This window comes from Triticum aestivum, chromosome 6D (genome assembly GCF_018294505.1).
Source record: "Triticum aestivum cultivar Chinese Spring chromosome 6D, IWGSC CS RefSeq v2.1, whole genome shotgun sequence".
NCBI lineage: Eukaryota > Viridiplantae > Streptophyta > Magnoliopsida > Poales > Poaceae > Triticum > Triticum aestivum.
In genome coordinates, this window is record NC_057811.1 from 174,015,739 (window position 1) to 174,043,290 (window position 27,552).

Genomic DNA, 27,552 nt, shown 5'->3' on the forward strand with positions numbered 1-27,552 from the left:
TGCCTTGGGGAGGATGGACTCCTCCCTGGCCGCACCCTTCCTTGGAGGAAGGTCCAAGGCTGCGCCCCCCCTCTCCCTTGGCCCTATATATAGTGGGGGGAGGGAGGGCAGCAACATCTAAGCCCTGGCGCCTCCCTCTCCCTCCCGTGACACATCTCCCTCCTCCCGCAGCGCTTGGCGAAGCCCTGTTGGGATCCCGCTACTTCCACCACCACGCCGTCGTGCTGCTGGATCTCCATCAACCTCTCCTCCCCCTTGCTGGATCAAGAAGGAGGAGACGTCGCTGCTCCGTACGTGTGTTGAACGCGGAGGTGCCGTCCGTTCGGCGCTAGGATCATTGGTGATTTGGATCACGACGAGTACGACTCCATCAACCCCGTTCTCTTGAACGCTTCCGCTCGTGATCTACAAGGGTATGTAGATGCACTCCTTCCCTCTTGTTGCTAGTAAACTCCATAGATTGATCTTGGTGATGCGTAGAAAATTTTGAATTTCTGCTACGTTCCCCAACAGTGGCATCATGAGCTAGGTCTATGCGTAGTTTCTATGCACGAGTAGAACACAAAGTAGTTGTGGGCGTAGATGTTGCCAATTCTTCTTGCCGCTACTAGTCTTATCTTGTTTCGGCGGCATTGTGGGATGAAGCGGCCCGGACCGACCTTACACGTACGCTTACGTGAGACAGGTTCCACCGACTGACATGCACTAGTTGCATAAGGTGGCTAGCGGGTGTCTGTCTCTCCCACTTTAGTCGGAACGGATTCGATGAAAAGGGTCCTTATGAAGGGTAAATAGAAATTGGCATATCACGTTGTGGTTTTACGTAGGTAAGAAACGTTCTTGCTAGAAACCTATACAAGCCACGTAAAAATTTGCAACAACAATTAGAGGACGTCTAACTTGTTTTTGCAGCATGTGCTGTGTGATATGATATGGCCAGAAGATGTGATGAATGATATATGTGATGTATGAGATTGATCATATTCTTGTAATAGGGATCACGACTTGCATGTCGATGAGTATGACAACCGGCAGGAGCCATAGGAGTTGTCTTTATTTTTGTATGACCTGCGTGTCATTGAATAACGTCATGTAAATTACTTTACTTTATTACTAAGCGCGTTAGCCATAGAAGTAGAAGTAATCGTTGGCGTGACAACTTCATAAAGACACAATGATGGAGATCATGATGATGGAGATCATGGTGTCATGCCGGTGACGAAGATGATCATGGTGCCCCGAAGATGGAGATCAAAGGAGCAAAATGATATTGGCCATATCATGTCACTATTTGATTGCATGTGATGTTTATCATGTTATGCATATTATTTGCTTAGAACGACGGTAGCATAAATAAGATGATCCCTCACTAAAATTTCAAGGGAAGTGTTCCCCCTAACTGTGCACCGTTGCGAAGGTTCGTTGTTTCGAAGCACCACGTGATGATCGGGTGTGATAGATTCTAACGTTCGAATACAACGGGTGTTGACGAGCCTAGCATGTACAGACATGGCCTCGGAACACATGCGAAACACTTAGGTTGACTTGACGAGCCTAGCATGTATAGACATGGCCTCGGAACACAAGAGACCGAAAGGTCGAACATGAGTCGTATAGCAGATATGATCAACATGGAGATGTTCACCGATGATGACTAGTCCGTCTCACGTGATGATCGGACACGGCCTAGTTTGACTCGGATCATGTATCACTTGGATGACTAGAGGGATGTCTATCTGAGTGGGAGTTCATAATCAGATGAACTTCATTATCATGAACATAGTCAAAAAAGGTCTTTGCAAATTATGTCATAGCTTGCGCTTTAGTTCTACTGTTTAAGATATGTTCCTAGAGAAAATTTAGTTGAAAGTTGGTAGTAGCAATTATGCGGACTGGGTCCGTGAACTGAGGATTGTCCTCACTGCTGCACAGAAGGCTTATGTCCTTAATGCACCGCTCGGTGTGCTGAACCTCAGCGTCGTCTGTAGATGTTACGGAACATCTGACATACACGTTTTGATAACTACGTGATAGTTCAGTGCGTAATGCTAACGGTTTAGAATTGTGGCACCAGAGACGTTTTTGAAACGTCGCAGAACATGTGAGATGTTCCGAAGACTGAAATTGGGATTTCAGACTAGTGCCCACGTCAAGAGGTATGAGACCTCTGACAAGTTTCTTAAGCCTGCAAACTAAGGGAGAAAGGCTCAATCGTTGAGCATGTGCTCAGATTGTCTGAGTACTACAATCGCTTGAATCGAGTGGGAGTTAATCTTCCAGATGAGATAGTGATGGTTCTCCATAATCACTGCCACCAAGCTATTAGAGCTTCGTGATGAACTATAAATATCAAGGATAGATGATGATCCTTGAGCAACTCGCGATGTTTGACACCGCGAAAGTAGAAATCAAGAAGGAGCATCAATTGTTGATGGTTAGTAAAACCACTAGTTTCTAGAAGGGCAAGGGCAAAAGGGATACTTCATGAAACAGCAAATCATTTGCTGTTCTAGTGAAGAATCCCAAGGTTGAACCCAAACCCGAGACTAAGTGCTTCTGTAATGAGGGGAACGGTCACTGAAGCGGAACTACCCTAGATACTTGGTAGATGAGAAGGCAGGCAAGGTCGACAGAAGTATATTGGATATACGTTATATGAATGTGTACTTTACTAGTACTCCTAGCAGCACCAGGGTATTAGATACCGGTTCGGTTGCTAAGTGTTAGTAACTCGAAATAAAAGCTAACGGAGACTAGCTAAAGGTGAGATGACGATATGTGTTGGAAGTGTTTCCAAGGTTGATGTGATCAAGCATCGCATGCTCCCTCTACCATCGAGATTTAGTGCTTGCGTTGAGCATGATTGGATTATATTTGTCGCAATACGGTTATTCATTTAAGGAGAATAATGGTTACTCTGTTTATTTGAATAATACCTTCAATGGTCTTGCACCTAAAATGAATCTCGATCGTAGTGATACACATGTTCGTGCCAAAAGATATAAAATAGTAATGATAGTACCACATACTTGTGGCACTGCCATTTGAGTCATATTGGTATAGAACGCATGAAGAAGCTCCATGTGGATGGATCTTTGGACTCACTCGTTTTTGAAAAGATTGAGACATGCGAACCATGTCTATTGGTATATATGCATGAAGAAACTCCATGCAGATGGATCGTTTGGACTCACTTGATTTTGAATCACTTGAGACATGCAAATCGTACCACATGGGCAAGATGACTAAAAGTCCTCGTTTTCAGTAAGATGGAACAAGAGAGCAACTTGTTGGAAGTAATACATTTGATGTGTGCAGTCCAATGAGTGCTGAGGCACGCAGTGGATATCGATATGTTCTTACTTCACAAATGATTTGAGTAGATGCTGAGAATATTTACTTGATGCAACACAAGTCTGAATTATTGAAAGGTTCAAGTAATTTCAGAGTGAAGTTGAAGATCGTCGTGACAAGAGGATAAAATGTCTATGATATGATCATAGAGATATCTGAGTTACGAGTTTGGCACACAATTAAGACATTGTGGAAAGTGTTTCACAATTAATACCGCCTGGAACACCATAGTGTAATGGTGTGTCCGGACATCATAGCTGCACCCTATTGGATATGGTGCATACCATGATGTCTCTTATCAAATTACCACTATCGTTTATGGGTTAGGCATTAGAGACAACCGCATTCACTTTAAAAGGGGCACCACGCAATTCCGTTGAGACGACACCGTTTAGAGAAACCTAAGTTGTCGTTTCTTAAAAGTTTGGGGTTGCGATGCTTATGTGAAAAAGTTTCAGGCTGATAAGCTCGAACCCAAAGCGGATAAATGCATCTTCATAGAATACCCAAAACAGTTGAGTATACCTCCTATTTCAGATCTGGAAGCAAAAGTAATTGCTTCTAGAAACAGGTCCTTTCTCGAGGAAAAGTTTCTCTCGAAAGAATTGAGTGGGAGGATGGTGGAGACTTGATAAGGTTATTGAACCGTCACTTCAACTAGTGTGTAGCAGGGCACAGGAAGTTGTTCCTGTGGCACCTACACCAATTGAAGTGGAAGCTTATGATAGTGATCATGAAACTTCGGATCAAGTCACTACCAAACCTCGTCGGACGACGAGGATGCGTGCTACTTCAGAGTGGTACGTGATCCTGTCTTGAAAGCTATGTTGTTAGACAACAATGAACCTACGAGCTATGGAGAAGCGATGGTGGGCCCATATTCCGACAAATGGTTAGAAGCCATGAAATCCGAGATAAATGGATCTTTAAGAAGAAGACGGACATGGACGGTAATGTTACCGTCTATAAAGCTCGACTTGTGGCAAAGAGTATTTCCACAAGTTCAATGAGTTGACTACGATGAGATTTTCTCATCCGTAGCGATGCTTAAGTCCGTCGGAATCATGTTAGCATTAGCTGCATTTATGAAATCTGGCAGATGGATGTCAAAACAAGTTTCCTTACCTGTTATCGTAAGGAAAGGTTGTATGTGATACAATAAGAAAGGTTTTGTCGATCCTAAGGATGCTAAAAGGTATGCTAGCTCCAGCGATCCTTCCATGGACTAGAACAAGCATCTCGGAGTCAGAATATACGCTTTGATGGAGTGATCAAAGATTTTGGGTTTATACCAATTTTATGAGAAACTTGTATTTCCAATAAAGTGAGTGGGAGCGCTACAACATTTCTGATAAGTATATGTGAATGACATATTGTTGATCCGAAATGATGTAAAATTTCTGGAAAGCATAAAGGGTTGTTTGAAAGGAGTTTTTCAAAGGAAGACCTGGATAAAGCTGCTTACATATTGGGCATCAAGATCTATAGAGATAGATCAAGACGCCTGATGATACTTTCAAAGAACGCACACCTTGACATGATTTTGAAAGAGTTCAAAATAGATCAGCAAAGAAGGAGTTCTTGGCTGTGTTACAAGGTGTGAGTATTGAGTAAGACTCAAGACCTGACCACAGCAGAAGAGAGAGATAGGACGAAGGTCGTCCCCTATGCTTTAGACGTAGGCTCTACAGTATGCTATGCTGTGTACCGCACATGAAGTGTGACTTGCCATGAGTTGGTCAAGGGGTACAATAGTGATCCGGGAATGGATCACATGACAGCGGTCGAACTTATCCTTAGTATCTAGTGGACTAAGGAATTTTCTCGATTATGGAGGTGAAAAGGAGTTCGTCGTAAGGAGTTACGTCGATGCGAACTTTGACACTAATCCGGATGACTCTGAGTAGTAAACCGGATTCGTATAGTAGAGCAATTATTTGAAATGGCTCCAAGTAGCGCGTGGTAGCATCCACAAGATGACATAGATATTCGTAAAGCACACACGGATCTGAAAGGTTCAGACCCATTGACTAAATAACCTCTCTCACAAGCATAACATGATCAAACCAGAACTCATTGAGTGTTAATCACATAGAGATGTGAACTAGATTGTTGACTCTAGTAAACTCTTTGGATGTTGGTCACATGGTGATGTGACCTATGAGTGTTAATCACATGGTGATGTGGACTAGATTATTGACTCTAGTGCAAGTGGGAGACTGTTGGAAATATGCCCTAGAGGCAATAATAAATAGGTTATTATTATATTTCCTTGTTCATGATAATCGTTTATTATCCATGCTAGAATTGTATTGATAGGAAACTCAGATACATGTGTGGATACATAGACAACACCATGTCCCTAGTAAGCCTCTAGTTGACTAGCTCGTTGATCAATAGATGGTTACGGTTTCCTGACCATGGACATTGGATGTCGTTGATAACGGGATCACATCATTAGGAGAATGATGTGATGGACAAGACCCAATCCTAAGCCTAGCACAAGATCGTGTAGTTCGTTTGCTAAGAGGTTTTCTAATGTCAAGTATCATTTCCTTAGACCATGAGATTGTGCAACTCCCGGATACCGTAGGAATGCTTTGGGTGTACCAAACGTCACAACGTAACTGGGTGGCTATAAAGGTGCACTACAGGTATCTCCGAAAGTGTCTGTTGGGTTGGCACGAATCGAGACTGGGATTTGTCACTCCGTGTAAACGCAGAGGTATCTCTGGGCCCACTCGGTAGGACATCATCATAATGTGCACAATGTGACCAAGGAGTTGATCACGGGATGATGTGAGTTACGAAACAAGTAAAGAGACTTGCCGGTAACGAGATTGAACAAGGTATCGGGATACCGACGATCGAATCCCGGGCAAGTACCATACCGATTGACAAAGGGAATTGGATACGGGATTGATTGAATCCTAGACATTGTGGTTCATCCGATGAGATCATCGAGGAGCATGTGGGAGCCAACATGGGTATCCAGATCCCGCTGTTGGTTATTGACCGGAGAGTCGTCTCGGTCATGTCTGCATGTCTCCCGAACCCGTAGGGTCTACACACTTAAGGTTTGGTGACGCTAGGGTTATAGAGATATTAGTATGCGGTAACCCGAAAGTTGTTCGGAGTCCCGGATAAGATCCCGGACGTCACGAGGAGTTCCGGAATGGTCCGGAGGTAAAGATTTATATATGGGAAGTCTTATTTTGGTCGCCGGAAAAGTTTCGCACTTTATCGGTATTGTACCGGGAGTGCCGAAAGGGGTCCGGGGGTCCACCAGCCCCGGGGGGCCACATGGGCTGTAGGGGGTGCGCCTTGGCCTATATGGGCCAAGGGCACCAGCCCCAAGAGGCCCATGCGCCAAGAGATAAGGGAAAGGGAGAGTCCTAAGGGGGGAAGGCACCTCCGAGGTGCCTTGGGGAGGATGGACTCCTCCCTGGCCGCACCCTTCCTTGGAGGAAGGGCCAAGGCTGCGCCCCCCTCTCCCTTGGCCCTATATATAGTGGGGGGGGAGGGAGGGCAGCAACATCTAAGCCCTGGCGCCTCCCTCTCCCTCCCGTGACACATCTCCCTCCTCCCGCAGCGCTTGGCGAAGCCCTGTTGGGATCCCGCTACTTCCACCACCACGCCGTCGTGCTGCTGGATCTCCATCAACCTCTCCTCCCCCCTTGCTGGATCAAGAAGGAGGAGACGTCGCTGCTCCGTACGTGTGTTGAACGCGGAGGTGCCGTCCGTTCGGCGCTAGGATCATCGGTGATTTGGATCACGACGAGTACGACTCCATCAACCCCGTTCTCTTGAACGCTTCCGCTCGTGATCTACAAGGGTATGTAGATGCACTCCTTCCCTCTCGTTGCTAGTAAACTCCATAGATTGATCTTGGTGATGCGTAGAAAATTTTGAATTTCTGCTACGTTCCCCAACATGTTCATATTCACATAGAAGTTACATTGTCATAGATCCTTTAACATGTGGTGCTTGCCCCTATCTTTGCTAGCCAAAAATTCCGCACTAAGTAAAGATACTACTTGTGCATCCAAAAACCCTTAAACCCTAATCTTATTTTGAGAGTCCACCATACCTACCTATGGATTGAGTAAGATCCTTCAAGTAAGTTGTCATCAGTGCAATAAGGCAATAAAAATTGCTTGTAAAAGTGTTAGATCATTTAGTGTAAGAGAAATTTGAGTGTTGTACAAACTTGTGATGGCAAAGAATAAAAGCGACAGACTGCATAATAAAGGTTGCTATCATAAGGGGCAATAAAACGTGATGTTCTTTTGCATTAAGAGATTGAGCATAAAAACAAAAAGCGCATGGCAACCTCTGCTTCCCTCTGCGAAGGGCCTATCTTTTACTTATATGTATTTACTTTTATGCAAGAGTCAAAGTAATTCTATTTATTCCTTTTTGTTTTCTCTTTTGGCAAGCATCATGTGGTGAGGAAATATCTAGGCACATATATCCAGTTGGATATGGGTGGCATGAGTTATTATTGTTGACATCACCCTTGACGTGAATACATTGGGAGGCGAAACTATAAGCCCCTATCTTTCTATGTGTCCGGTTGAAACTTTTTGCTCATGTGTATACGGTGAGTGTTAGCAATCATAGAAGAATATATGATGGTTGAGTATGTGGACTTGCCTAAAGGCTCCGATACGTGACCCTTCCTGAAAATATGATGAATTGTAGTTGCAAAGTTGACTGAGAACATAGTTTGTTAGTTTTCAATAGAGTTTATGCTTTATACTTCGATGTTGTGATGAATTGTTACTTATTCATGAGAAGTCTATGATAAAGGTTTTATGTTAAAGTTTGTTGTTGTTATAATAACTTATATGATGCTTCTATGTCCGTATTTTGTTTTTATCGACACCTCTCTCTCTAAGCATATGGACATGTTTTTCGATTTTGGTTTTCGCTTGAGGACAAACGAGGTCTAAGCTTGGGAGAGTTGATACGTCCATTTTGCATCATGTTTACCTACTGTTTTTATATTGTTTTTATGTATAATAATGCTTTTTGCAGTATTTCTAATGCCTTTTCTCTCATAATATGCAAGGTACACACAAAGAGGGAGAATATCGGCAGCGGGAATTCTTACGGGAAATTTTGATGGAATATATAAGAAATATTGGAGCCAATAAGTACCAGAGGGGGCCATCTAGTGGGCATAACCCACCTGGGCGCGCCAGGAGGCCCAGGCGCACCCTGGTGGGTTGTGCCCTCCTCGGCCCACCTTTGGTGCCCCTATTCTGGTATATAAGTCATTTTTACCTAGAAAAAAAATAAGGGGAGAACTTTCAGGACGAAGCGCCGCCGTCTCGAGGCGGAACTTGGGCAGGAGCACTTTTGCCCTTCGGCGGAGCGATTCCATCGAGGGAACTTCCCTCCCGGATGGGGAAATCATCGTCATCATCATCACTAACAACTCTCCCATCTTGGGGAGGGCAATCTCCATCAACATCTTCAACAGCACCATGTCCTCTCAAACCCTAGTTCATCTCTTGTGTACAATCTTTGTACTATAGATTTGTACTTGTGGTTGACTAGTAGTGTTGATTACATCTTGTAGTTGATTACTATATGGTTTATTTCATGGAAGATTATATGTTCAGATCCATTATGCTATTTAATACCCCTCTGATCTTGAGCATGATTATCATTTGTGAGTTGTTACTTTTGTTCTTGAGGTCACGGGAGAAATCTTGTTGCAAGTAATCATGTGAATTTTATGTGTTCGATATTTTGATGGTATGTATGTTGTGATTCCCTTAGTGGTGTCATGTGAACGTCGATTACATGACACTTCACCATATTTGGGCCTAAGGGAATGCCTTGTGGAGTAGTTATTAGATGATGGGTTGCGACAGTGACAGAAGCTTAAACCCTAGTTTATGAGTTATTCCGTGAGGGACTGATTTGGATCCAAAAGTTTAATGCTATGGTTAGAATTTATTCTTAATACTTCTCTCGTAGTTGCGGATGCTTGCAAGAGGCACTGGTGTGCGTCGGTCCTAAACAAATGGTTTTTTACCCCTTTCCGCGACGGCCTTCGGAACCGTCGCCAAGTGAGTGTGTGCGATAGGGGGTCCTTCCCACACGACCCAGAAACCGTCGGGGATATGGAACAGTGATCCAGAGGCCTTCCAAAATGTAATCATGTGTGATGCAACACACACTAAATTCTTTCGCACGTGTGGTATCAGTGATTAAGCATTTCTAATGACGCGGTGAAACCATACGGTCTGTCGTAATGAACCGTTTGGGAAACAATATGTAAGGCACACGGGCCAACATATGAACTGTGTGTGATTTGTGCCCTATCGCACACGAGTTTTCTGCGTAACCCGTCTGCCATGCTAGACTCCATCGCACACATTTTCCAACAATTACCGTCTGCGATAATGTTCTATCACAAATAGTTCAGGAGCCCCTTCGCACACATACAAGTGCTGCAGACCGTTTGTGATTTGTTAGGTATCACCGACGGTTGCCGCAAGAGTGACGTGTGCTTTTCGTTTGGGATCCCACACGTTTCCTGAAAAAAATACGACTGAGATTGTATTTTGCATTGGGCACGGTTTACTCCCAGTTCTCGTGTGCGATAACGCGACATCACAAACGGTTCCGGAGAACCTACGCACACGTAGTAGCGCTGCGGATCATTTGCGATCTGCTGTGTATCACAGACGGTTCCAATATGATTGACGTATGCTTTCTGATGTGGATCGCACACACTCATTTAGTTGAACCGTGTGCGGAGCAATTGCCAGGTTAAAAAAATATCCCATTTTGAATCGGCACGCAAAAAGAAAATTCGCCACAATATTCAATTGAACAAATAAAAAAATATCCCATTTTGAATTGGCACGCAAAAAGCAAATTCGCCACAATATTCAATTGAACAAATAGTGTCCACAGGAAGAACATTCATCAGATTTCGCAACAATTGCAATTGAACATATGGTAGCTAAATTCCAATGATTTGTCCACACATATATGCATTACATAATTAATCATAGTGTACGAAATACGAAGACCTCATCAGATGGAAAATAATGGATCCATGCATTATATGTTTAGCGGCTAACTCTTACTCAATGTTTCAGGAGAACCCATGCTGAAATCTTCATCATCACCAGTGGGGTTGATGTAGTGATCCAGGAAGAAGTCGCTGATAAATCTCCGAACCATCAGCAATTCACCAGCCGGGAGCGGTTCAGGGGTCCTCAGTTTTAAGATGAGCTGCAGTATTTTTAAGATCAGAATGTGCCATATGAGTGGAGTAGAAGATATTAATTAAGATATACTTACTGTACTAATTCGCGAGGATCGTCACAACTATCAGCAGATCTGCAGATGGAGATCATGTGTCTGCAAACATAGTATCCACAAAGGTTGGTCCCTGCTTCTTGCTGAGGACACTGAAATTTTTTGTACAAAATTAGTCATGTATTTGTCCTGTTAGGAACAACCTAACCGGTGTTAGATGTACTATTTTTTCTTTGGACAAAATAGAAAGAGGTTTATTTAGAAGCTTGAACATTTGACTAGCGTAAGGAAAGGTATTTGCAGACTGTTGGATAAATTTTCCGAAAATAATGGATTTCGATGTCTTACCGGAGAAACGATCTCGTGCTGCAGAGGTAGTTTCCTCTTGAACAGGTTCCCTATTTTTGTTTCCCACAATGCGAGCACACAGCAAATGATGATGAATTTTGACAACATCAATTATTGAACCAGATATGAATGCAAATTAATTTCAACATCATAGAATTCAATACCTATCCAAGAATTGCTGAAGATGCATCAGATCCTGAGCGTTTGTTGACTCTCTGAGAGAATCGATGTAGTAAACGGTGTTCTTGTTTGGAACAATTAATACCAATATCCGGTGATTGCTACATATTAAGAAAGCCATGAACTTACGAATGATGTCAAAATCTGGAAGACAATCAGTGTATGCGTGGTTGTTTACTTGACTTACCCTTCATGATATGGCCAGAGAAATGATTCTGCATGGGACGTGTATTCGAAGATACGGACGACCGTGTTAACGGCCCAGTCCCGTCGGTCCTTTTCATGTAATGCTGTGCCATTTGCTAATGCAGGATCTATGAAATACACACTCTCACTTTGTCTTCTATGCGCGTTCAATCCCTGAGAGGAATAAAATGCAGTTAGCTGTTTGTCATTTACAGCCTTGTATGGAGAAGTTGATCAGAGTTTGTTAAGTACTTACAAAATCACACATCTAACAAGAGTGGCATCGAGCACGTTGAAGTTGAAGAAGAGACGTAAGTCCTCGAAACTCACAATGACGGAACCATCATCGTGTCGGAAATGATCTCTGTTGTAGTGGACTAGCAAATGGTGAGGACCTTCTGACATTTGATCCATGCAATATTCATGTAACTCGTGGCAACTGGAGCTGCACTCGTCAAAGTATTCGCCAACAAGAAATGGCTGACCATGGACGTAATTGCGTGCTTCAAGTACGTCTGCTTTTCTTTTAGCAAGCAACAATTCTACTTGTTCATCATCCATGGCGTCAGAAATAATATTACTCCCCGATTCGAACAAGCTGCTGTTAATTTGGTTCTGGGCGATGAGTGCTTTAAGTAAGAGGCACTCGTTCTCTTTCCTCTTCACTTTCCCGCTGCGCTTCCTCGTGGTTGTGGGTGTAGCCTTTTTGGCCACTTCCTTCTTGGTACTTGAAGCATTTCTGGCAGAACGTCTGGTTGCCTGCACGGTAGACTGCCGAGCAGACGGTGAAGCTTGGACGGAATTCTTAGCAGACTGTTTATCTATGCCGGACCGCTGAGCTGACGGTGCTGCAGTGACGGACTGCTGGGCTGTAGGAGCAAAGGCATCGGACTGCTGACCATGCGTTGAAGCTATGTTGGGTTTCTGCGCAGGTGGTGCCAACTTGTCGGTGTGCTGAGGAGGCCATGCCAACGCGTTGGTTTGCTGAGCAGGAAGTGCTGACGCATTGGTATGCTGATCACATGCCTGTGGACCGACGGACTAATGAGCAGTCGGTTCTAGACCTACAGACTGCTTAGCAGGCGGTTCCGAAGCATCAGACTGCTTAGCAGTCTGTTCCACCAGGTTGGTCTGCTGAGCATGTGCTGCAGCTGGGTCTCCTCCCGCTGCTTCAGCGGCTGGCAACTGAACCGGTGGTGCGTCATCAGCAGTTGTAGGCCTTGCCACTGGCTGCTTTGGGGCAGAGGATGACATGGTCTGCACGCCACAAAGTCGGTCCGGCTGATGACAGGTTGATGCATCAGCCCGCGCGAGCTGCTCTAGCAAGGAGAGCGTCACCGGTTGAGGGGCGACAGTGGTTGCTCTTGGCGGGGCTTCAGGAATCTCATCGATGAACTCTATTTCCTTTCGTGGCTACTGGATGTGATGTAACAGTGTTTCTCCCAAGGTCCTTTGCTCATCGAAGTCTCCTAGGACATTCTTCAGGGCAAATTCATTTAATCCAGGCTTTACTTCAGTCACGTAGCACTTCACACAACCCGGCTTCAATGGTACATTGTCCAAGAAGAGGCCATCTTCCAAGAAGGGTAGGCAAACCCAGGCTGTTGCACATTTTAATGTACCTTCATAATGTGTAAGCACGCCCTTCAGTCTGTCTTTCATTCTAGATAGATCAGATATAGCATCATCACGAGCAGTCGCAGTCTCAGTGTCGCTGGGGTCAGCTGATGCACATCTACTCTTGTGCAGTGTTGTGGCACAATAAGCAGCATCATCCATGCCCGCCTCCCCTCCCATCTGCTGGCTATCTGTCAGTGTTAGAGTCTTCTACATCATCATCATTGACTCCTCAACATCCTTTCGAACAGCCGGATAAATCTCCTTCTTCAACTTTTCAAACAATGCATTCTGCTTCATTTCACTCCTTGCTTTTTTCATGCTGAGCCTCTCTTCTTTGCTGAGTGTGAAAGCCCTCTTGTGCGGGACATTAACGCCTATACCCCTTGCACGGCCAGGGGGATCTTTTGTGTCCAGAGCAATGGACAGAATGTCACATGGCCCTGAGTTCCTATAGAACCTTCCAGGGATCTTGGAAGCCTCTACCATCACTTCATACAGTTTGGCGTCACGTGCGTGTTCAAAGTAATAAGTTCTGTCATCATGCCTCTTTGCACGTGCCCGCAAGTAGTCTCTGGCGCGTTCGCCCTTGATTTCACTAAAGGTCGGACTCCCACCTGCCGCTACTGCTTCTCTGTCCTCCTGTTCCCATATCAGTTTCATGCCGTAGTATCCTGCCACACCCATATGGTGGGGGTGTATGTTCTTCTTCTAAAGTTCCGATTGCTTGAAACTCTCTGCAGCAAACTCTGGAGTTACCCTGACCCTTTTGAATTCTGCCCAATCTGCCTTTGTAATCTGGGGGTATGCGGGGATTGGGTCCTTGCCTTCACTCAAGTACTTCTTGTACATCACGTGCTTCCAGTTTCTCCAAGCATCCCTAGCCTTCTTCAGTGCAGCGTGTTCCACCTGCATTCTCCACTGCTCTGGAACGTTGAAGTGATCCATGATCTCCCGGACTATCCTTCGCCGTGTTTCTGTGTCAGCCTTCCGAAACCCTGGCAGATTAATGTTGAGCCTTGCCCTGCCAACAAATCCACACACACTCCTGAACCTCATGCGTGCTTTATCTGGTTTAGTTGGAGCCTAGGACTTTAAATCAATCTCGGTTACTTCATATACACCTTTAGGCTGGTGTGTGGCCTTCCTTGGAGCGTTCCTCCATGTCCTGACCGAAAGGGTAATTGTTGCAGCTCTATCCCGTGCAAGACTACTTGATCCCTCACAATCTGCTGAAGACCTAGGGTTGTCCGAATCAGATGAAGATACATGGCCTGAATGAGTGTTGTCGCTGCTACTCGGCATCTACAGAGAACACATGCGAAACTCAGGAAAGGAGGATAAGCATAAAACTAACAACTTGGTATCAAGCTTTCTAAACATGACATGCAATAATTTAGAAAATGTACGGCTAATTTGTTAAGTTTGTGTGACCCGGGCGCCCGCGATATGTAAATAGGCAGTAACTTATTGGAACAAATACAACTTATATGTAGTTAAGGAAGGTAGATAATGAACATATATACGCTCTCCGTTATTTTATAGCCAATTTGGGAACATACGGAACGAAATTGGAAGAGGGATTGCGAGGAAATATGCCTCACCGTGATGGAGAGCAGTAACTAACATGCTTCTTAATGCAAACCCGGCCGGACCACAAGATAGGCGAGGGTTACTGCATCGATATGCTCGAGGGTGGCTGGCGAGCAAACGAAGACGGCGAGGCGCGGGCCGCCGTGTGTTGGGAACGGCAGTGGAGGTAGGCTTGACGCCAAAGAGCGGGCACACGGCCGGGATGAGCACGGCGGCGCCGGAGAGGGTTCTGCCATGGATCTGGGAGAGGGGGAGCTGGCGAAGGAGATTGGGTGGACTAGTTGAGTGAAACGCAGGCGGACGATGGGGGGGTGTTGGCGGCCTAGGTGAAAAGGGTGAAAATATCCCCGGTCGTCACGCGCGCGGAATGGCCTATGCAAACGGTTGCCTCTAAGCGCTCGTGTGCACAAACAGAATAATTTCATTTGAAATGAAGACGTACTAATTTTGAAATGAAGACGTGAGTTCATCGTTTTTCTCATCTAAATTTTTCGCACGTAAACCAATCACAATTTTACCACGGGTTTGATTTGCTGGCGCATTTTAGGTCTCGTGTGCAATATGTAAGACATTTTTTGACATTTACCGTGCATGTTTGCATATAAATCAATTCCTAGCCAGACTGCATTTCCTGTGGAAAGGGATGAGGATTGCCGTTTGATCTGGGAGCATCCAACGATGCAGACGTACGATCTGTGGGGTTTGGGTTCTGGCCAATCAGAACGCACGACTCAGATCGCACGCGCAGCAAGGGGGGGCATCGGCCACGGTTTGGTAGGCACACGGCTTTCGTGTGTGAACTGCTATTTGAAAACATTTTTTTGGAGGAGCTATTTGAAAACATGTACATGTGTTGTGGAAAGGGATGAGGATCGTCGTTCGATCAAGGAGAATCCAACGGTGCAGACGTACGATCCGTGGGGTTTGGGTTCTGGCCAATCAGAAGGCACGACTCAGATCGCGCGCGTGGCAGAGGGGTGGGGGGTGCATCGGCCATGGTTTAGTGGACACACAGCTTTCGTGAGTGAACCGTGTGCTCTTTGAAAACATTTACATTACCTAACATCTTATTTTTATTCGAATGAAAACATGAGTTCATTGTTTCGCCTCCAATTTTTTCCACGGTAAGAAATCATGAGTATAGTGGAGAGTGTCATATACTAGTATCATGAATATACAGTACATATGATACTACCTTTAATTAATTATAGCGCATAGCTAGTATAATATATAGAGTATAGTATATCATATATATATATATATCATATTTATGCCATGCATGACACAAATTAGCATCGCATTTTACATGATACGGTATCTACCTACTATATGTTACTCTAACCCTCTTTATATATATTTAATTCTTTGCCACATCAGCATATATACTTGCTATTTCCGATTGCATGACATCGTCGGCTATGATACCACCACTATGGCCAGCCTTATATAGGGAGTATTGATACGTCTCCGTCGTATCTACTTTTCCAAACACTTTTGCCGTTGTTTTGGACTCTAACTTGCATGATTTGAATGGAACTAACCAGGACTGACGCAGTTTTCAGCAGACTTTCCATGGTGTTATTTATCTGCAGAAACAAAAGTTTTCGGAATGACCTGAAACTCCACGGAACTTATTTTTGGAAAATATTAAAAATATTGGGCGAAAGAATCAAGGCCAGGGGGCCCACCACCTATCCACGAGGGTGGGGGGCGCGCCCCTGCCTCATGGGCCCCCTGGAGCTCCACCGACCTCAACTCCAACTCCATATATTTGTGTTCGGGCAGAAAAAAAATCAGAGAGAAGGATTCATCGCGTTTTACGATACGGAGCCGCCACCAAGCCCTAAAACCTCTCGGGAGGGCTGATCTGGAGTCCGTTCGGGGCTCCGGAGACGGGAATCCATCACCGTCGTCATCATCAACCATCCTCCATCACCAATTTCATGATGCTCACTGCCTTGTGTGAGTAATTCCATCGTAGGCTTGCTGGACGGTGATGGGTTGGATGAGATTTATCATGTAATTGAGTTAGTTTTATTAGGGTTTGATCCCTAGTATCCACTATGTTCTGAGATTGATGTTGCAATGACTTTGCTATGCCTAATGCTTGTCACTAGGGCCCAAGTGCCATGATTTCAGATCTGAACCTATTATGTTTTCATGAATATATGTGAGTTCTTGATCCTATCTTGCAAGTCTATAGTCACCTACTATGTGTTATGATCCGGCAACCCCGAAGTGACAATAATCGGGACCACTCCCGGTGATGACCATAGTTTGAGGAGTTCATGTATTCACTATGTGCTAATGCTTTGGTCTGGTACTCTATTAAAAGGAGGCCTTAATATCCCTTAGTTTCCGTTAGGACCCCGCTGCCACGGGAGGGTAGGACAAAAGATGTCATGCAAGTTCTTTTTCATAAGCACGTATGACTATATTCGGAATACATGCCTACATTACATTGATGAATTGGAGCTAGTTCTGTGTCACCCTATGTTATGATTGTTACATGATGAACCGCATCCGGCATAATTCTCCATCACCGATCCAATGCCTACGAGCTTTTCACATATTGTTCTTCGCTTATTTACTTTTCCGTTGCTACTGTTACAATCACTACAAAACCCAAAAATATTACTTTTGCTATCGTTACCGTTACTTCCATATTACTTTGCTACTAAATACTTTGCTGTAGATACTAAGTTATCCAGGTGTGATTATATTGACAACTCAACTGCTAATACTTGAGAATATTCTTTGGCTCCCCTTGTGTCGAATCAATAAATTTGGGTTGAATACTCTACCCTCGAAAACTGTTGCGATCCCCTATACTTGTGGGTTATCAAGACTATTTTCTGGCGCCGTTGCCGGCGAGCATAGCTCTATTCTTTGAGTCACTTAGGATTTATATCTGCTGGTCACTATGAAGACCTTGAAAGATGAGAAAACAAAAAATTATCTGTAACATCCCAAATTTTCAGATTCGGAATGTTAATAGGATCATTATTTTTCATCATGATTTCTATGCATTTTTTTTATTTTCTGAATATTTAAAGTGTTTTCCAACTCAAGGCAATATATTTGGGGTGGAGATAATATGACTTCTCCCCTATTAATTATATTTGGAAAATACTAAGAATATATTCTGGTGTCTACCTAAATTATTTTGCCTTTATAGAAACTCAAATTTATTTTATAGTTGTTATTATATTGCTCTTTATGAGCTTTTGTTGTATAAAATATTTTTCCAAAATTTTATTTGTGTTGTAAAAATGTTCACTGTTTTATATAGTGGTAATAATGTTTTTAATGTGTGTTTGTATTAAGTTTGGAATGCATTAGGTATTTTCTATTTTAGACATATTTATTTGTTGTGCGGTATAAATATTTTAGATAGTTTTTATTGTTTACTGGCCGGCAGCCCAGCACTGTGCGCGACCAGCGGCCCAGCTATTCCTTCGCCCGCGCGCGCCATGTAGTCAAGCAGCTGGCAGGCCGGCCCATTTCGGCGAAGCAGTCAGCCCGGACCGCAGCGCACTTCTTCTATTGTTTTTTTTCTCTTCCTCCTCTCTGCCGCTGACGAAAGGGGCCCAGCCGTCATCTTTTTCCTCTGCCGTGTTCTTCCTGGAGGCTCATCCCGATCAAATCCGTTGATGATACACTCAAATCTGTAGTCCCGTCTCCAAGTTGACCCATATATATAGATGCCCGTGTGCTCCTCATCCGATTTTTGGAAAAATCAAAAGATCGTGTGCCCTATACCTCCATCCCGATCTCGCTGGACTTGCGCCGCCGACAGAAGCTTTCACGGTGAATTTCGTCGCCACCGCGGGTTCCCAGTACCTCCTGTTTTCCCCTGTCGTGTTCCCCTTCCCTCGCTCTATCTCCCTCATATATTTTTTTCTCAAGGGAGCACCGAACCGAGCGCTACAACCTCGACCAGAAGCAGAGCACCGCCGCCTTCGCTCCAGTAGTCCATCGACGCCACCAGAGGGCGTGATCCTCCCCGACGAGGCTCCCTTTGTCTTCACAGGAGAGTTCTGCGACCGCCCGTCCCTTCCTCCACCGCCGGAGACGCGCGGAAGCCATCGCCGTCTTTCCCCCTGGTCGCTCGCGCCGTCGTCTTCTTCAGGTCCGGCGCGCAGCTCCTCTGTTCTCCGGTGAGTCACCCCCATCCGTCCGATCTTCGTTAAACGGTGGAGATTATATCATCTTTTTTTTGAACCGTTTTTCTTTATGTTGCGACCGTCCGCTCTTTAGCCCTCGCAGCGAACAGCCACAACTAATCCTATCACGCCACGTGGCACATCCACAGCAGCCGCAGCAGTTCTTCCAGAAATTTGTTTTAGCATAATTTATTTTGGGCAGATTTCATACCAAAATTTCATCTAAGTATATCTTTTAGTTTCTAACTCCAATTTAGATGATTCTTTTTCCCGTGTACTCATATTGACCAGGAGCATCAAGTAGAACCAAAGTTTCAAACTTTTGCAATGTTCAAATTTGAATTTGTTTAAATTTGAATTTAATCTTCCGGAGGCCATATCTTTTAAACCGTAGATCCAAATTAGTTGATTCTTTTTGCATTTTGATCGTACTAGCATGTAGATAATAGATACCTAATGTTATGTTCTGTTATTTAAGTTTTAATTTGAATTCCTTTTGTTGTTGACTTTAATGTGGTGTTATGTGAGTATGGTTTATTTACCGGTGCCTTCGTTAATCGTATAGATTGTCCAGAGTGTGAAGCGGACCAGAATTAAGCGTTAGAGTACTTCAACACCGTTCAAGGCAAGTTACACTTTTGATTATGCTCATCCTATATGTCTGTTGTGCACTGTTATGATATGTTATATGCTTGGTATGACTCTTATATTGCTTGTCGCCATGTGCGTGTCATGTTTGCATTGTTTAATTGTATGCTTGGATTTGCTATGGTAGACGTGGGTATGTGTCGAGTGGTGCATGGAAGTGGTGAGTCTTTATAGCTGTAGGCTCGGGACTTTTTCTCAGGTGAATGCGTCAATGGCTGAGCGCTCTATTGTCCCTAGAGAATGCGCCATGACTGAGCGCACTTGGGTTGTCGGGGCTTTTTCTCACGTGAATGCGTCACTGGCTGAGCGCTCTATTGTCCCTAGAGAATGCGCCAGGACTGAGCCCACTTGAGACATCTTGAAGATCTTTATCATCTGTGTTGTTTGCACCTTGCCTATGTCGTGGAGGTAGGTGAAGGTAGTTTTACGCGAAACCAACTTGAGTGTTTTGTTTGTCATACTTTGCAGGTAGATGTAGGTTTGCTTTATCATTATGTGTAATTTGCCAATACATTCAATGTATTGACCCTTTGTGGCTGCAACTTATCATGTTGCAGGATTTTCAGATGATCAGTGAGATAGAGTAGGGTCGGGAGTCTTCACTCAGCATTTTCGCCAGTGGGCATTGATGGGATTCATCGTTTATTATGCTATCTTTCCGCTGTTATTATTGAATAAAGCTAGCTATGTGCTACTCAGTTTGTAATACCTTATGAATTTTGGATCATACGTTATAGTAAATGATGCACTTGTTATTTGATATTCATATGTACTGTGTGCGCTAGCGAGTCGATCCAAGGACTAGCACTGTAAGCACAGAGACATCGAATCTTATCAGGTTCGGGTCATTACAGATGGTATCAGAGCAGTGTGTTGACTGTAGGTCGTGACCCTAGAAAATGGATTAGAGAAGCCATAGGAGTGAAAAACTTGCTTTGCAACTTTCTATCTACTTGTTAGTCCTCACTCTCATACTCATACCTTCTCTTTTCAAAAATAGATGACCCCTGGGATTATATTAGTGTCATTTAAGCAGTTTTAGTTGACAGACCACTATTACTAAGTTGTGTTCGATAAACAATTTTGCGGTAGAATGATGAGATCATATCTCTTGTGGATATGACCTTACCTGTAGGTTTTACTTGTGTGGTGTGACTTGTGTGAATTTAGTGTTTGTTTTTTTGTTGGAGTTTTTGTTGCTAGCATGAGCATATGGGTGTTTTCCCCCTAGGTCTTTATTCTGTCTATATCCTAATATATGCTGCAGCCTAGTGATGAGTTCAAGTTTAACCACATGCACCATGATCTGACAAGAAGCAAGCACAATCTTGCTGAAGGAAGAAACCTGGAGGAAGCTACAATTCATCGTCATATGTTTTACAGTAGTTGACGAAAACCTGATAGTTGATAGGAACGATAGTTGTTTTGTTTGGCATGTAGAATGAATGGATTAATCCGAACCTAGTTCGTGAACAAGAGAAATTTCTGCAATGCTTGTGAAGATGCCCGAGTGTTAGAATGCGAGATTTTCTAAACCATATACAAGATAATGATTTGGGTGCGGAATGGATTGATCACCATGCCGACTTACTCTTATTATTCGCTTTTGCTATGTGGGATGGTTAATCTAGAGTGACTTACCTATAGTAGAGAGACGGCGTTTTTAAGCCTAAACCTTAGAATGGTATGACGTTTGACCCTTGTAGAAGGTAGTTGATGCCAATAGTAGGTTTTAACGGCGAGGATGAACCAAGACCTTTTATGCAGGAACCCCGAAGGATTATGCTTGATGACCACCATGAGAGAATCGATTTTTTTTAGTATTGGTAACCATGAAGGTCCAGCAATTGGAAGACCACTCTTTTGATAGAGGATCCAAAATTTCAAAGGAGTGCAGTGCTTATACCTGAAGAACATCATCGACGGAATAAGATCTTTGAAGACCGGTGACTCTTATTCTAAGGGTGGTAGTACTCCACACTCTCGGATGAACAATGGATATTCAAGGAGACCCCAACCCTAGTCTTTTCTTTCTAGCCTCTTCGAATCTCGGGGGCGAGATTCATTTTAAGGGTGGTAGATTTGTAACATCCCAAATTTTCAGATTCGGAATGTTAATAGGATCATTATTTTTCATCATGATTTCTATGCATTTTTTTATTTTCTGAATATTTAAAGTGTTTTCCAACTCAAGGCAATATATTTGGAGTGGAGATAGTATGACTTCTCCCCTATTAATTATATTTGGAAAACACTAAGAATATATTCTGGTGTCTACCTAAATTATTTTGCCTTTATAGAAACTCAAATTTATTTTATAGTTGTTATTATATTGCTCTTTAAGAGCTTTTGTTGTATAAAATATTTTTCCAAAATTTTATTTGTGTTGTAAAAATTTTCACTGTTTTATATAGTGGTAAGAATGTTTTTACTGTATGTTTGTATTAATTTTGGAATGCATTAGGTATTTTCTATTTCAGACATATTTATTTGTTGTGCGGTATAAATATTTTAGACAGTGTTTATTGTTTACTGGGCGGCAGCCCAGCACTGTGCGCGACCAGCGGCCCAGCTATCCCTTCGCCCGCGCGCGCCATGCAGTCAAGCAGCTAGCAGGCCGGCCCATTTCGGCGAAGCAGTCAGCCCAGACCGCAGCGCACTTCTTCTATTGTTTTTTTTTCTCTTCCTCCTCTCTGCCGCTGACGAAAGGGGCCCAGCCGTCATCTTTTTCCTCTGCCGTGTTCTTCCTGGAGGCTCATCCCGATCAAATCCGTTGATGATTCACTCAAATCTGTAGTCCCGTCTCCAAGTTGACCCATATATATAGATGCCCGTGTGCTCCTCATCCAATTTTTGGAAAAATCAAAAGATCGTGTGCCCTATACCTCCATCCCGATCTCGCTGGACTTGCGCCGCCGACAGAAGCTTTCACGGTGAATTTCGTCGCCACCGCGGGTTCCCAGTACCTCCTGTTTTCCCCTGTCGTGTTCCCCTTCCCTCGCTCTATCTCCCTCATATATTTTTTTCTCAAGGGAGCACCGAACCGAGCGCTACAACCTCGACCAGAAGCAGAGCACCGCCGCCTTCGCTCCAGTAGTCCATCGACGCCACCAGAGGGCGTGATCCTCCCCGACGAGGCCCCCTTTGTCTTCAAAGGAGAGTTCTGCGACCGCCTGTCCCTTCCTCCACCGCCGGAGACGCGCGGAAGCCATCGCCGTCTTTCCCCCTGGTCGCTCGCGCCGTCGTCTTCTTCAGGTCCGGCGCGCAGCTCCTCTGTTCTCCGGTGAGTCGCCCCCATCCGTCCGATCTTCGTTAAACGGTGGAGATTATATCATCTTTTTTTTCGAACCGTTTTTCCTTATGTTGCGACCGTCCGCTCTTTAGCCCTCGCAGCGAACAGCCACAACTAATCCTATCACGCCACGTGGCACATCCACAGCAGCCGCAGCAGTTCTTGCAGAAATTTGTTTTAGCATAATTTATTTTGGGCAGATTTCATACCAAAAGTTCATTTAAGTATACCTTTTAGTCTATAACTCCAATTTAGATGATTCTTTTTCCCGTGTACTCATATTGACCAGGAGCATCTATTAGAACCAAAGTTTCAAATTTTTGCACTGTTCAAATTTGAATTTGTTTAAATTTGAATTTAATCTTTCGGAGGCCATATCTTTTAAACCGTAGATCCAAATTAGTTGATTCTTTTTGCATTTTGATCGTACTAGCATGTAGATAATAGATACCTAATGTTATGTTCTGTTATTTAAGTTTTAATTTGAATTCCTTTTGTTGTTGACTTTAATGTGGTGTTATGTGAGTATGGTTTATTTACCGGTGCCTTCGTTAATCGTATAGATTGTCCGGAGTGTGAAGCGGACCAGAATTAAGCGTTAGAGTACTTCAACACCGTTCAAGGCAAGTTGCACTTTTGATTATGCTCATCCTATATGTCTGTTGTGCACTGTTATGATATGTTATATGCTTGGTATGACTCTTATATTGCTTGTCGCCATGTGCGTGTCCTGTTTGCATTGTTTAATTGTATGCTTGGATTTGCTATGGTAGACGTGGGTATGTGTCGAGTGGTGCATGGAAGTGGTGAGTCTTTATAACTGTAGGCTCGGGACTTTTTCTCAGGTGAATGCGTCAATGGCTGAGCGCTCTATTGTCCCTAGAGAATGCGCCATGACTGAGCGCACTTGGGTTGTCGGGGCTTTTTCTCACGTGAATGCGTCACTGGCTGAGCGCTCTATTGTCCCTAAAGAATGCGCCAGGACTGAGCGCACTTGAGACATCTTGAAGATCTTTATCATCTGTGTTGTTTGCACCTTGCCTATGTCGTGGAGGTAGGTGAAGGTAGTTTTACGCGAAACCAACTTGAGTGTTTTGTTTGTCATACTTTGCAGGTAGATGTAGGTTTGCTTTATCATTATGTGTAATTTGCCAATACATTCAATGTATTGACCCTTTGTGGCTGCAACTTATCATGTTGCAAGATTTTCAGATGATCAGTGAGATACAGTAGGGTCGTGAGTCTTCACTCAGCATTTTCGCCAGTGGGCATTGATGGGATTCATCGTTTATTATGCTATCTTTCCGCTGTTATTATTGAATAAAGCTAGCTATGTGCTACTCAGTTTGTAATACCTTATGAATTCTGGATCATACGTTATAGTAAATGATGCACTTGTTATTTGATATTCATATGTATTGTGTGTGCTAGCGAGTCGATCCAGGGACTAGCACTGTAAGCACAGAGACATCAAATCTTATCAGGTTCGGGTCGTTACATTATCCCTCAACTACGAGGGGAGGTAAGGAACTGCCATCTAGCTCTGCACTTGATTCACCTTCTGTTTTGAGTAAGCTTGCGACACCTAAACCTGCTTCTGCTATTAATTCTGATATGTCGCATGTTATTGATGATGCCACTTCTGCTATGCATGATACTTATGATGAAACTACTTCTATGCTTGATACTACTGTGCCACTTGGTGAATTTCTTGATGAACAACTTGCTAGGGCTAGAGAGAATGAAATTATAGAAACTGATAATATTGATGATGAAGGCTCCCCCAATAAATATGAATTGCCTGTTGTGCCTGAGGGCTATGTTATGGATGAAGAAACTAAAAGAGACTTTCTTGCTTGCAATGACAGAAGTGGTCTTAAGAAATTATTAGCTAAGCTTAAACAAAAAACTCTGAATGCTAGAATGAAATATGATCCTGCTTATGCTACTTCACCTATCTTTGTTACTGATAAGGATTATGGATTCTCTATTGATCCTGATATAATTACTTTGGTTGAATCTGATCCTTTTTATGGCTATGAATCTGAAACTGTTGTGGCACATCTTACTAAATTAAATGATATAGCCACCCTGTTCACTAATGATGAGAGAACTCGCTACTTTTATGTCCTTAAAATATTTCCGTTCTCATTAAAGGGTGATGCTAAGATATTGTTTAATTCTCTTGATCCTGGTTGTGTGCGTAGTCCCCAGGATATGATTTATTACTTCTCTGCTAAATATTTCCCCGCTCATAAGAAACAAGCTGCTTTAAGGGAAATATATAATTTTGTGCAAATTGAAGAAGAGAGTCTCCCACAAGCTTGGGGGAGGCTTCTCCAATTACTCAATGCTTTGCCTGATCATCCTCTTAAGAAAAATGAAATACTTGATATCTTTTATAATGGACTAACCGATGCTTCCAGAGATTACCTGGATAGTTGTGCTGGTTCTGTTTTCAGGGAAAGAACACCGGATGAAGCTGAAATTCTATTGAATAATATGTTGACCAATGAAAATAATTGGACACTTTCTGGGCCAATTCCTGAGCCTATTACTAAACCAACTCCTAAGAAGAGGGGTGTTCTATTTCTCAGTCCTGAAGATATGCAAGAGGCAAAGAAATCTATGAAAGAAAAAGGTATTAAAGCTGAAGATGTTAAGAATTTACCTCCTATTGAAGAAATACATGGTCTTAATTTACCGTCTATTGAAGAAATATATGATCTTAATCCCTCACCTATTGAAGAAACTCATGGTCTTGATAACGCGACACAGGTAGTAAAGGTAAATTCTCTCTATAGATATGATAAAGCTGAAATCCCTCCTACTAAGTTTGCTAGCCAATGTTTGGATGAGTTTGATAATTTTATGGTTAAGCAAGAAGATTTCAATGCTTATTTTGGTAGACAATTAAAACAAAATACTTATATGATTGAACACTTGGGTGATTATATGTCTAGAGTTAAAGGTGAACTTAAACTCATTAGTAAACATGCTTCTATGGTCACCACTCAAGTAGAACAAGTACTTAAGACTCAAAATGATTTGCTCAATGAATTAAATAGTAAGAATAATGATTATCCTGTTAGAGTGGCTACTAGAACCGGTAAAATGACTCAGGAACCTTTGTATCCTAAAGGCCACCCTAAGAGAATTGAGCAAGATTCTCAGAGAAATAATTTAGATGCACCTAGTCCTTCTAAAAAGAAGAAAAAGAAAAATGATAGGACTTTGCATGCTTCTAGTGAACGTATTGCTGAATTACCTGAGAATCCAAATGATATTTCTATTTCTGATGCTGAAACACAATCTGGTAACGAACATGAACCTAGTGATAATGTTAATAATGATGCTCAACCTAGCAATAATAATGATGTAGAAATTGAACCTGCTGTTGATCTTGATAACCCACAATCAAAGAATCAACGTTATGATAAGAGAGACTTTGTTGCTAGGAAACACGGTAAAGAAAGGGAACCATGGGTTCAGAAACCCATGCCTTTTCCTCCCAAACCATCCAAGAAAAAGGATGATGAGGATTTTGAGCGCTTTGCTGAAATGATTAGACCTATCTTTTTGCGTATGCGTTTAACTGATATGCTCAAAATGAATCCTTATGCCAAGTACATGAAAGAAATTGTTACTAATAAAATAAAGATACCGGAAGCTGAAATTTCCACCATGCTTGCTAATTACACTTTTAAGGGTGGAATACCTAAGAAACTAGGAGATCCAGGAGTACCCACTATACCATGCTCCATTAAAAGAAACTATGTTAAAACTGCTTTATGTGATCTTGGAGCCGGTGTTAGTGTTATGCCTCTCTCTTTATATCATAGACTTGATTTGAATAAGTTGACACCTAATGAAATATCTTTGCAAATGGCCGATAAATCAACTGCTATACCTGTCGGTATTTGTGAGGATGTGCCTGTTGTGGTTGCAAACGTTACTATTTTAACGGACTTTGTTATTCTTGATATTCCCGAGGATGATAGTATGTCTATTATTCTTGGAAGACCTTTTTTGAATACTGCAGGGGCTGTTATTGATTGCAACAAAGGCAATGCCACTTTTCATGTTAATGGTAATGAGCATACGGTACACTTTCCGAGGAAACAACCTCAAGTTCACAGTATAAATTCTATTGGAAAAATTCCATCAATTATTATTGGGGGCTTTGAATTTCCTCTTCCTACTGTCAAAAAGAAATATGATATTCTTATTATTGGGGACGTGCATATCCCCGTTGAGGTAACATAGTGTTATTCGAAATTTCTCCAGTTCCATGTTAGTCGGAATGAGTTTGTTAACAAGACTTGATCAACCTTGTTAGTGGATTCCTTTTGATGAGCATGAGATGGATGAAGTTAGAAAGCACAACCTTCTGTACCCGTCCTCTACTTTCTGTTATTTAGTTGAAATAAAGTAAAAATAGTATTTTTCTGTCTGTTTTCTGAATTATCCGTGCAATATAAAAATACCCTGAAAATAAAAGTTCTCCAAATGCCCTGCCAATTTAATATGATTTTTCTGGAATATTTGAGAATATCTGGCACTGAGAACACAGCAGGGGGAGCTGGCACCTGGCCACGAGGGTCCAGGGCGCGCCCCCTGCCTCGTGGGCCCACAGTGGCTCCCCTCCACCTATTCCTGCACCCACACACTCCTTCCTCCCAAAAAAATCACCATCCAACTCAAGCACGAGTTCTAGCTCATTTTGCCGCGATTTTCGATCTCCTTGCTCAAAGCACCTCTCACAAAACTGCTTTGGGGGATTGTTCCTTGGTATGTGACTCCTCCATTGGTCCAATTAGTTTCTGTTCTAGAGCTTTATTCATTGCAAATTTGTGCTGCCTAGGTGACCATGTTCTTGAG

The 27,552-nt window shown here is 43.1% G+C and overlaps 1 long non-coding RNA gene across 1 annotated transcript; it reads left to right on the forward strand.

The window, feature by feature from the left end:
* The first annotated feature begins 18,220 nt into the window (after positions 1-18,220).
* LOC123141401 (uncharacterized) lies at positions 18,221-20,059 on the forward strand. Its single transcript, XR_006470245.1, has 3 exons — positions 18,221-18,375; positions 18,475-18,725; positions 19,297-20,059. It is a non-coding gene; the product is annotated as an uncharacterized lncRNA (long non-coding RNA).
* Positions 20,060-27,552: the final 7,493 nt, after the last annotated feature.